The following is a 12271-nucleotide window of genomic DNA, read 5'->3' as shown; positions in this document are numbered from 1 at the left end:
ACAAATTATACAATCTACACTTTGTATATTCAGCACTATTAAAGCCAGATGATGAGAATTTTTTAAAATGTAAAAGTACATGTCCTGGAAGATTTTGGGGTAAAATAAATACATATTTGTGGTCATAATAAACAGGACATTAAAAACAGGAAGAAAGGGTAGTGGTAGCACAGAAAGAATAAGCATCATTTATGGCAGAGGAAGACAAATAGAAGAGGTGACAGATACAATATTTTGACTGCAAATAATTGCCAAAATCCACTGCCCAATTATTATAAAAGAATGTAAATTTAGACCATTTGCATTAAATTTTCAATGCACTTAAATGCACATTAGATTTAATTTTCTTAAATGCCACATTATTCACCTATATATTCCATTCACATTGGATTTGTATCATTTAGTGGCTTCCTAAAATGTACATAACATAGAAAGGATACCAGAAACTAGAATACTTAATTTCAAAGTTCAGACTTCATTACATACTTGTGGAATTTATAGAAAACTTACTACTTATTCTCTCTGTACCACAGTTTTCTTATTTATATAATGTAGTGGTTATAGTTCTTATTTTATAGTGCTATAGATTATCATATATAAAAATCTATAAATGCTATAGATTGTTACAGCTATTTTCATATAAAGAATCCTACCTGTCATATTGATATCAAATGCTCAATAAATACTATTAGTTATTATAATCATTATAATCATTGTACTCTTCTTGACCTTAGATTTTCTTTTCTTAAGTAAAAGGACATGATATTTCAACAATCTAAAGTCTCTTTTAAAAAACGTGATTTCAATATTTTATTTAAATCTAGCAAATGCCTTTCATAAGTACATTCTACACTCCCTAGACCAGTGTCTTTCTGTCTTTTAACACTATTACTGACCTCTCCAATGTTTTGTGGAATTGGTTTTATTTCTTCATTAAGTATTTGATTGATTTTTGTCAGTGATTTAACCAGGATCTAAAAATTGTCAAAAATCAATCAAATATGGATTTAATTTCTTTACTTAAAAAAGAAAATTCCAATTTTCTAATTCTGCCTGATTTTTAGTTTTTTTTTTTATATTTGTATATCTCAAAGAATTAATCCCCTAAAATGCATAGTAATAGAACTTCCATATGAACCAATAGTCCAATTATCCTCATAACAGAAAACATTAATTCAAAAAGATATATGTATACTTACCTGTATTGGCAAGTACAGTAACATTATTGATCTCTTTGGGGAATTAAATTATGATTTTATTGCCATCTTGTATTTATTCAATTTTAGATTTAATTGCTTTCTAATATTATTTTCCCCCTTTTTAAGCAAAGTAAAATTATTTTAGGTAAGAAAGTGAAGGCAAGGTGAGAGATAGAGACATACTTTTAAGTGAAAACATGGGTTTCTTCAGAAGGAAGGAGCCAAGTTTAAGCCATAAAGTCAAAGAAACAATTAAAATTGCATGCGACTTCACATGGGGCGTTCACTCATTTCTTTCTTATTCCAAATTTATTATATCTCCTTTTATCTCGTTTATGTTTTGGGGATATCTTACTTGGGCAATTGATTTTTCTCCTCCACATTCGAATACCCAAAGCTAAAAACTTACTTTAACCACAGTTTTAGCTGCATCCTCACTGATATTTTCGTTTCCACCTTCCCTAAACTGAAAAGAAAATCTAAATCTTGTGGTTTAGCCTTTGATTCCTGGATAATATAAAGGTCTATTTTTAAAAATCTTCAAGTATTTGCAATCATGCAATATGTCTACTATCAATTTTGAAGTTCATCGTGTTGCAATAGGAAACAGGCATATTAGAATATGCACTGCTAGAAATATCTCAATCCTGTAGCATTCCAGCCACACCAGATCCGTCCTCATTTTCAGGAGGGCGCCAAGGGAAGTCAAGTGAGTGAACTCGTTACATCTTGGCAACACACAGAGGCCCAGAGCAGCAGCAGCGGGAAGGCGGGCTCTAAACTGCGGGAGGGAGAAAGCAAAGCAAGCCTGGCCAGGACAGCAGAGTCGGGCGGGGCTCCTCTTCTTCGTTCTGGGAAGCGGAAACAGGATTCCAAGGATAACGTTGGGATTTACGTGCAGCGCAGCAGGTCAGGGGCTCGTCCGGCACAGGACCCAGGCAGGTTCCCTCCCTGCCACCTGTCCGGTCCGGGAACCGCGCCCAGGAAGGATCCTGCGCTCAGAGGCAGGAGCGGCCCTGGAGCCGCCGGGAAGGGCCGACACCCCCCACCCCCTTCCCCACAAGCCACCCCACGGGTTCCGAATGAATGGTGAATCTCGAAATTACTCTAGGCCGCGCGATTTTTTTTCTCAGAGTACTTAAAATTGTAGATATAGATATTCACGATAAAGACAGGACGGAGACGAACGTGAGACACACACACACACACACACACACACACAGACCCGTACTCAGTGCCACCATACCCCACCTGCCATTCAATCCGCAGCGCTTCTGGAGAAGTCGTCACCTCGAGGCTGTCACTTGAGGTGCTGAATTGCCTTTGAAAGTTCTTCGCCAGAAGCCGCCTGGGCGACTGTCGCAACCCGAGCGCCTGCAGGAGGGGCCCTCGGGTGGCTCTGGGGGTGCCACGGGACCTCGCCGACTCCTCAGTCCGTCAGCGCCTCTCCTCACTCACCCACCTGCCTGCGCGGTGGCCTCCGTCTCCGAAGAGGTCACCTTGGGGACCGTCCCTCAGGCAAGGGAAGGGCGCCCTGCAGACGTCTCTCGAGGAACCTCCCCAGGGTGAAGCTCCACTCCGACTCTCGGGCCACGCGGCGGGGCTGCCCCAAGAGCCCACAGGACTCCCAAGGTCACGCGAGATCCGGCTTCCTTCGGGATTTTGAAAGCAGCCCCTTGGGCCTGACCCTCCTGTGATGCTGCACGCGGCCTCAGGCCTCCTTGCTGTCTGCGTCTGTCTGGGTCACTCTGTCTCTGGGTCCTTGTCCTTTTCTGTCTCTGTCTCTCCCCTCTCCTCGCTGTGTGTCTCTTTCTGTCTCTATCTCTGTCTCTCTGTCTGTCTCTCTCTCGCTCGCTCGCTCTCTCATACGCACACACACACACACACACACACACACACACACACACACACATCCAGACCCTGTATTCAGTGCCACCATACCCCACAAAAAGCAGGGAAATTTTTTTACTGTCATTTGACATATGAAAAGTGTGTGTATACACACATACATGCTGTACATACACGTTGAGGCAGAAGATATAAAGGAGCATGTTAAGGAATTAGCTCATGTGCTCTGGAGACTGGCAGTTTCAAAGTCATTGGAAACTCAGTGCTGGTCTATTGGCAAATTTCTTAATCCTTTGGTAGATGGTCTTTATCTATGAAAGCCTTCAGTTAATTGGATGATGCTCATCACTTTGTTAAGAATAATGTACTTCACTCAAGTTCTGCTGATTTAAATGTTAGTCTCTTTTTAAAGAAAATACCCTCCCAGAAACATCTTGAATAATGTTTCACCAAATGTCTGGGTGCTGTAGTCTAGCCAAATTCATGAATTTAGCCATCATGAGAGGTTCTCTCTCCTCCATTGGAGTGCTACTGTTCTTCCTTGTCCAAATATGTTCTACTTCCCTAACACTATAAATCCATTCTTATCTCTTATCTGAATTCTTATAGCCTTCTTACTGTGTTAAGGAATTACAGGGCGTAAAATGATGTTGAAAGCCTTAGAAGGTATATTAGTACACATTTTTATTCTATTACATCTGTGTTTATGACCTGTGAGTCTCTTTAGAAAAAGAGATAAGGATGCATTTTACGAGTAACCTCTGTGATGTAAAGAAAACACCAATAACTGCAATATTTATTCAGTAAATATTGAGTTTCTGTGTGCATTATAAGCTTCACAAACTTATGTCTACATTTATTTCTTGATTTTCAATTTCTCTGATAACAACTTTTTGGTGAAAGATCCATAATAGTTAATGATGAATAATGAGGGAATTAAATATACTCTATGTTTCTATTAGGGAGGGGCTCTTAGGGGTCTGAGTGACAGTCCAACGGAAAGGGTGCTTACCTTGTACCCAGCTGACCTGGGTTTGATTCCCTGCACCCCATATTGTACCTTGAGTTCACCAGGAGAGATCCCTGACCGCAGAGCCAGTAGTAAGTCCTGAACACCACCAGTTGAGAGGTGAATATGTACATGACATATGAGATAATAAAAGTGTGCAATCCAAATGCTTGAGCAAAAGGTAAAAAATGACATTCATAAAGATCAGGGATAAAACATCCTTGGTGATTTAAGAGACTCATGTTCTAATTTCAGCTTGCCCAAAAATAATATCACTTAATCACTTAATCACTTAACTTCCCGTTAGTCGTCGATTTGCTCGAGCGGGCGCCAGTAACGTCTCCATTTGTCCCTGTCGCGTGCTAACGTAGCCCAATGGCATCTCTTCGCTCCGGGAACATGGAGGGCCTCAAACCGATCGTTCATGACCTTGACAAAGAAGTCTGACCATCTGGTAGGTGGGCGGCCACGCGGTCTCTTGACATCCCGTGGAATCCAATCAGTAACAGTTCTAGTCCAACGGTCGTCTTTAAATCTCATTACGTGACCAGCCCATCTGATTTTCGACACCTTGGCAAATGAGACAGCGTCCCTGATCCTTGATCGTCGACGGATGTCAGAACTCCGGATTCGTTCTCTCATTTGAGTGAAACGTGATATTCCAAGCATAGCTCTTTCTATTCTTCTTTGGGAGACCTGAATGGCGTTCTCATCTTGTTTGCGTAGGGCCCAGGTCTCTGAGGCATATGTTAATGCAGGAAGAACAGTGGAATCAAAGAGATGTGCCTGGAGCCGGAGGTTCTTCGTCCTCTTAGCTATTTCTTCGACGTTCTTGAAGGCGTTCCAAGCCGCTCTCTTCCTCCTGCGCAGCTCGGGTGCCAGGTCATTTGTCATGTTGACCTCTCGACCTAGGTACACATAGCTGTTGCATTCGGAGATGGTCGTTCCATTGAGAGCGAATGGGGCGTCAGGAACAAGGCTGTTTCTCATAAACATTGTCTTCGTAAGATTCAGCTGTAGTCCTACCTTTCCACACTCACGGTCAAAGTCGGCCAGCATTTGTGCCGCTTGGCTGATGTTTGGTGTTATTAAAACAATGTCATCAGCAAAGCAGAGGTGGTGTAGTTGCCGACCATCTATCTTCACTCCCATTCCTTCCCATTCCAGTCGTCGCATGATGTTCTCGAGGGTGGCACTGAAGAGTTTTGGTGAAATGGTATCACCCTGCCGCACCCCTCTCTTGACATCAACGATCACTTCTTTGTAGAATGGTGAGATCCTGGTAGTGAATCCGCAATACAGCTCACGGAGGATCCTGATGTATTGGGCTTGAATGCCCTGATTGGCTAGGGCTGCAATGACCGCTTCCGTCTCAACAGAATCAAAGGCCTTCTTTAAATCAATGAACGTTAAGCAGAGCGGCATCTTGAACTCCCGAGAAACCTCAATGAGTTTGGTTATCGTGTGGATATGGTCGATGGTGCTGAATCCTTTGCGGAACCCTGCTTGCTCACATGGTTGTCCTTCATCTAGTGTTCTGCCAATCCTATTCAGGATGACTCGAGTGAACAACTTGTAGATGACAGACAATAGGCAGATCGGGCGATAGTTGCCAATGTCATGGATGTCTCCCTTGTTGAACAGTAGTACGGTCCTGCTGGTTTTCCATTGAGATGGAACCTTGCATTCAGACAGGTAGCGAGTGAAGAGCCAAGCCAGTGTATTGATGAGTACTGACGGCAGGTTCTTCAGGTGTTCAGGTCTGACCTTGTCTGGGCCGGGTGCTGTTTGCTTCTTTACTGACGAAATGACGTGTCGGATTTCGGAAGGGAGAACGTTGGGAACGACATACCCATCCTGTGGAATTTGGTATGTCGGCAAGTGGACATGGCTATCGAAGAGATTTGAGTAGAAGTCATGGATAATCTTCTCCATTGCCGTTCTGGAGGATGTGATGGATCCATCAGGACGTCGGAGGGCAGTCATCTTGGTCTTATAGTTGGCGAAGGACAGGCGGGCGTTACGAATACTTTTCCCGGCTTCTGCCGCATCTACCAGTACTTCTGCTCTTCTCTCTTTGAGGTCTTCCTTGATCGCATCTCTGCACTGCTTTGCAAGCTCGGACGTTAGCTTGCGGTTGCCTGAGGCATGCGCCAAACCACGCTGGCGAATTAGCTCAAGAGTTTTCGAAGATAGGCGACTTTTTGTGGCTATCTCTCTCTTGGCGTTCCTCGCACATTCATGGAGGTGCTGAACCAGTCGATCGTATTCCTCGTCAATGTTGTCAACAATGGCATCTTCCCATGTTGCCGCAATAGTACCAAAGAGTTCCCAGTTGGTGGTCGTTCTGGGAGTTCTCTTTTTGAACTTTGCAGCCCTTTCTCCCCGCTCTGTGAAGTAGAATTTTGCACGAAGGAGACGGTGGTCCGATCCCGTTCGAAATTTTGGGACAACAGCGACATCAGTCAGGCAAAACTGTCGATTGAATATGATGTGGTCTATTTCGTTGTGGAATCGTCCACCGGGAGACTCCCATGTCCATCGTTTAGATTCTGCCTTCTGGAACTGTGAGTTACCATGAATGGTCTTGGTCGACATGATGAACTCAGACAGTCTCTCACCCTGTTCGTTCCATTCTAGGCCATGGGTCCCGATGTGAAGTTCTTCAGCTGATCTTCTCGGTCCTATCTTGGCATTAAAATCACCCACAATGATCTTGTAGAAGGTGTGGTCTTCTTTATAGAACTTCTCTAGCTCCATGTAGAACTTCTCGATTTCTCTTTCATCATAATGAGATGTTGGTGCGTAGACAACGAAGATAGAAACTGCAGGCAGTGAGCCACATCTATTCAAATGTAAACGTCCGATTCGGGTTGTTAGGCATTCGAATGAATCAATGCTCTTGGCCAAGTTTGTGTTGACAAGGACACTGACGCCTCCAACACCTCTTTTATCGCATGTTCCGAGGAACAATTCTTCTCCAGTGTCGAAAACGGCATGGTGAGATTCGTGTCTTCTTGTCTCGGTCAGACCAATGATGTCGTACTTGATCATTCGCGCTTGTACCATCAGGTCCTCGATGGATGCATCTGATGCTAGCGTACGTGCATTGAAAGTACAGACGATCATTTTTGTCTTCCTTCGTTGTGGCAGCCTAGGTCGGCCTTGAGATTTTGTCGGCCTCTCCTTTCTCATCCTTCTCAGTGCTGCCATGTCGGTGAAGCCTTCAGGGTCAGGTGAATGAGACCAGTTGTAGTTACTGGTTTTGGCATATCGAATACACAGCGGATAGCTTGCCAGGCTCTTCCGTGCGGGCGGAATACTCTCGGTAGCTTGCCAGTCTTTCCGAGAGGTATAGAGGCTTTTGGGGTGACCTCTAATCACCCTTGTAGGTGTTACCATATTTGAACCCTATCAAATATGGTACGACAATTCCAGAAGACGGGTATTTAGTGTCTTATGATGTGTCGCGCGGCCGCTTGCAGCCGCGCGGGTCCGGAAAGCGTCCTGGAGTGTGGCGACGGCTGGGTAGTGGAAGTAGTGTCGAGAGTGGAAGTCTGCCAGTGGGATATTTATCTGGGTAGGGTGGGTCTCCTGTGCACAATTCGATCCCTGGGTGGTTGATGGAAGCAGACAGGGCAGGGTAGGGTGGGGCTCCTAATTAGAATCCCTTTGTCACCTGTGGTGGTGGGAGCAAGCAGAGAAGCTCTGTCCCTGGGTCCGCCGAGCCTGGAGTCCAAGGTCTCAAAGAGTTCCGCTTACCTTGTTCTGTGGGTCTTCAGTTGTGCGTGGGTCTCGGCCGGAGCTGCCGCGCGGGTCCGGAAAGCGTCCTGAAGTGTGGCGACGGCTGGGTAGTGGAAGTAGTGTCCTAGAGGCAAAATAGAAATAGAAAAATAGAAATAATTAGTGTCAAAAAGATTTTATTATTTTTTCATATTATTTTAAATTGCCCATAGTATTGATTGTAAGTGAAGAAGAGATTTTTGTAAAAATATCTTTTCATGGTCAAAGAGCAGAACCCCATCTGCAGTTAGGCTTATCTCTTTCCCAAATACACTTTCTTTTTCCTCTGCAACCTCTCAGAACTCTAAGGATATTATATTACCTTTAGTATAGAAGGTGCACTGTATTCCCCATAAATATACCTATATAATTCCTTATCTTTCTATTTCCAGGGAATGGGTACTGATGAGAATAGCCTGATAGATACATTAGCTTCAAGAACAAATGGAGAAATTTTCCAGTTGCAAGAAGCCTATTCTATGCGTAAGGAGATATACATATGTTAATATGTTTTACAGATATATATGCTTTATGTTTTATATCATTCTATCACTATATTCCCATTGTTCATCAGTTTACTCAAGCGGGTGCCAATAATGTCTCCATTCATCCCAGCCCTGAGATTTTAGCAGCCTCTCATTCATCTTTCCCAATGTTGCCGCACTGGAGGCTCTTTCAGGGTCAGGGGAATGAGACCTGTTACTGTTACTGTTACTGTTTTTTTTTGCATATCAAATATACCACAGGGAGCTTGCCAGGCCCTGCTGTTGTTTTTAGATCACAAAATCACAAATCACAAATCATCCTGTTACTCGTCGATTGCCTCGAGCAGGCCCCAGTAACGTCTCCTTCATCCTAGCCCTGAGATTATATTCAAGGCTCTTTAGGAGAATGAGACCCATCATTGTTACTGGTATTTGGCATATTGGGTACGCCACGGGGAGTTTGTCAGACTCTGCCCTGTAGGCAGGCTACATTCGGTAACCTGTCAGTTTGTCCAAAGTAGGAATGAGATAATAAGATGTCCTAAGATGGTTCCGGGATCTGGTTTTTATAGTCTCTGAGTCTTGGCCGCTGATGGGATTACACGGCGCCAGGGGGCCAGTTGGTGGGTGTGACCCCCGCCTACTGGAATTTGGAGGATCTGGGTGGAGGATGCTCAGCCCAAAACCGAGTAGGCTTGGAGATCTCAGCCCCGGAACCTGCGTGACTTTGTCCCTCTGCCAGTACCTTCATGTGTGCGGAGAGTGGTCTCAGCATGGTGGTGGCTGGTCCTGGAGGTCTTTGGCTGCCGAAGCCCTGGTCGGGGCGGGGAGGAAAGCTCAACTCGCTCCCCTCCAAGGGGTCCTGGCGAGCAAGGTCAGGCTTGGGGGCAGAAGACTGCACTCTTTTCTTCCGGGATCTGGTTTTTATAGTCTCTGAGTCTTGGCCGCTGATGGGATTACACGGCGCCAGGGGGCCAGTTGGTGGGTGGGGTTTTTATATAAGACAAAAATTACTGAAGTTTATGTATTTTAAGGTATTTTATGATATATACTTCAAATATGACCCACAAAAGACCAATGAACTAAAATCGATGATTGGGACAATAAAAATGAGTAATCAAGAAAAACCAAACTCTAAAAAAGAAGAATTCAATGTTTTCAATGCCAGTATTTTCAATAGGAAAGCCCATTCTAGGAATGGAAAGATCAGGAATATAGACAAAGTGTAATAATCACTAAGAAAATTCTACATAAATGTTTAGCTTCTTTACATAAATTTAATTATTACACTCTACTAAAAATGTCTTTAAAATATTTTAAAAGTTAGCTATTTTATTTTCAAAAAGAGTATTACCTTAAATTTAATTGTACCACATGTTGTGTGACACTGAATGTTAAAAGTTCTAGACTGTCTGCTCTACCATATTTAAACAAAAAAAAAAAAACAAGCTTTTCCTAGGGAAATGAATTTCTCATTTAAATATCAGAATTAAACAAATGATTTTGGGAAAAGCACTGGGCTTATATGGATTATAGGTTGATAAAATTAATAGGTAAATAAAATTCTCTGAATTTTGAGATTTAGAAAATATGAAAAGACCATTTTTAAATTTTTGAAAATAAAGATAACACTTTTAGGACAACAGGTATGCGTTTATATTACTATTAGGTAATAGATTTATTTTGTGGTCTGCTTACCTAATATGAGTAAGGTATAAAGACAAATGACAACAGATTAATTGTAATTTTTGTCTTACAGTTCATACCTGAGGAAGTAGCGTTAACATATCCAGGGTGCATTGAAATGTGGTAGTATAATAAATTATATGTTTGACATGCATGTTTTTTTGTCCAGAATACAATAATAACCTTCAAGAAAACATTTACTCAGAGACCTCAGGCCATTTCAGAGATACTCTCATAAACTTGGTCCAGGTATGAAATTCCAAAACTCACATCATCTTTTGTCATATTAAAAGCATACTGTTTAAGGTTAGCAATGTTTAGGGAGTATTTCTGGTTCTCTGCTAGGAGATTACTCCTGGTAAAGCACAGGGGGCCATAAGTAGTGCTGGGAATCAAAATGGAACTGATTGCATGAAAGGAGAAAACAAGCACTTAATGTTTATTTTTATTAGAACTATTAATTTTTTATTTCCAAAATTAGGGCAGGGAAAAGAATAAGAGTTCAAGGATTATGATACTTGCCTTGCATGAGACCAATCTGGATCAACCCTCAGCACTCCATATAGTTTGCTAAACATCTCCAAGAATGACCCCCTCAACCACAGATCCAGAAATATTCCCTGAACTCAATTTGGTCTGGCCAAAAAAAAAATACATAAACTCTAGTATACTGTAAGAAATTTAATGGTAAATTCGATATAAGAATATATATTGAATGCCAGCTTATAAATAAGAATAATGAACCATCACTGTTCTCAATGATGCCTCAATAATACCTACCATATATAAGATATTGAACAACTATGTTCAAGTAAGTATGTATTCTTCTGAGGACTTTAAAGATTAAAATATTATAGTTATAATTTATAAGCATAATTGGAAGTTATAATTATAATTCTGTATTTTAGAACAAATAAGTATTGCATATAAACTTTTTCAAGGTTCTACTATGTGACTGAAATAGTGTGAGAAGTGTTTTTCTCAAGAAATCATTATTAAAAGCTATAATATTGTTTAATTAGCACTACTGAAATGAAAATCAGAAAATAAAGAAGTACTAGTACCTAGATTTCTGTTTAAAGAGCTAGTAAGGTCAAAATCCAGAATTGAATGAAATCTCAGTGCCTGCATAGAACCCTCAGTAATGCCTTTATGTATGTTTTATTCATGAATTACTTAATAATGTAATAATAATATAGATTTAAATATAATTGTTTTAATCTTAGGTATATTCTTAAATGTGCCCTTTATCAATTCAGCAAAAATATTCAAGAATATAGAGAGTAAGTGTGCATTCTTAACCACCAAAAGAAAATCTAGATATTTGTAACCAGGGAAATGAGCTTAAGAGTCCATATTTTGATTAGGTTATATCTAGATATGTGTGTGATTATAATAAAACAGATTTTTATCTATCTTTTTTGAAGTAAAACTGCTCTGTTTTGAGATTATGAGGGAGAAATTAAGGTTTTCCTCTTTTTATTTCAAGAACATAACCGAACAGTTACATAGGATTTCATCAAAAGATAGAAGTTTGTTTCATAAGGGATATAAAATTAAGATCAAAGACCATTGACATTAAAAAAAGAATAATAAACAGGATCCCTTTTAGTGGGAAGAAAGGAGATGATAGGACCATTGAGGGACAGAGCCAGAACCCAAATGAAGAGTCTCAATTTATAAAGCTGCTTTGACCTCAGTAAATAACCGTTAGCTAGAAATTAAGAATTCCCAGATTGACAAATTGGGAGGAAAATTGGGAACACTTATGAATAACAAGTCACACTGATAATATTGGAACACTAAATGCTTGAAACAATGTTGAACAACTTTATAAATCATGATGTTTTAAATAAAATAATTTTTAAAAATTCCCAGATAAAAATTTGAGATTGGGGCCAGAGAGATAGTACCGGATGTTAAGGCACTTGCTGATTTAATCCCCAGCACTGCATATGGTCCTCCAAGCTCCTCCAGTAGTGATCTCTGAGCACAGAGCCAGGAATAAATCCTGAGCACTGCCAGGTATGATTCAAAGCCCAAAGATGAAAAGCAAACTTGTCTAGTCTTTCTTTTTTTTCTACGAATCACTTGATTATGTGGTTACAACTTCCAAACTCTGAGAGGTTCATCTTGACCTTGCGTTTCCTAAACCGTTGTGCTAGCACACTTCTGGCTATGTGTTGGAGGTGGTACTTTCTGTTGTAACATTAGGGATCCTGGACCAGAGAGCTACAGAGAGCACCCTTACAACATGTGAG

General features: G+C 41.3%; 1 pseudogene; it reads left to right on the top strand.

The window, feature by feature from the left end:
• Positions 1-12271, top strand: part of LOC130023678 (annexin A10-like) — a 47531-nt pseudogene that overhangs the window by 15637 nt on the left and 19623 nt on the right.

This window comes from Sorex fumeus, unplaced genomic scaffold (assembly GCF_029834395.1).
Source record: "Sorex fumeus unplaced genomic scaffold, SorFum_2.1 ptg000024l, whole genome shotgun sequence".
NCBI classification, from domain to species: Eukaryota; Metazoa; Chordata; class Mammalia; order Eulipotyphla; family Soricidae; genus Sorex; species Sorex fumeus.
The sequence above is the reverse complement of the archived record's forward strand: the minus strand, read 5'-3'. Positions and strand labels throughout refer to the sequence as shown.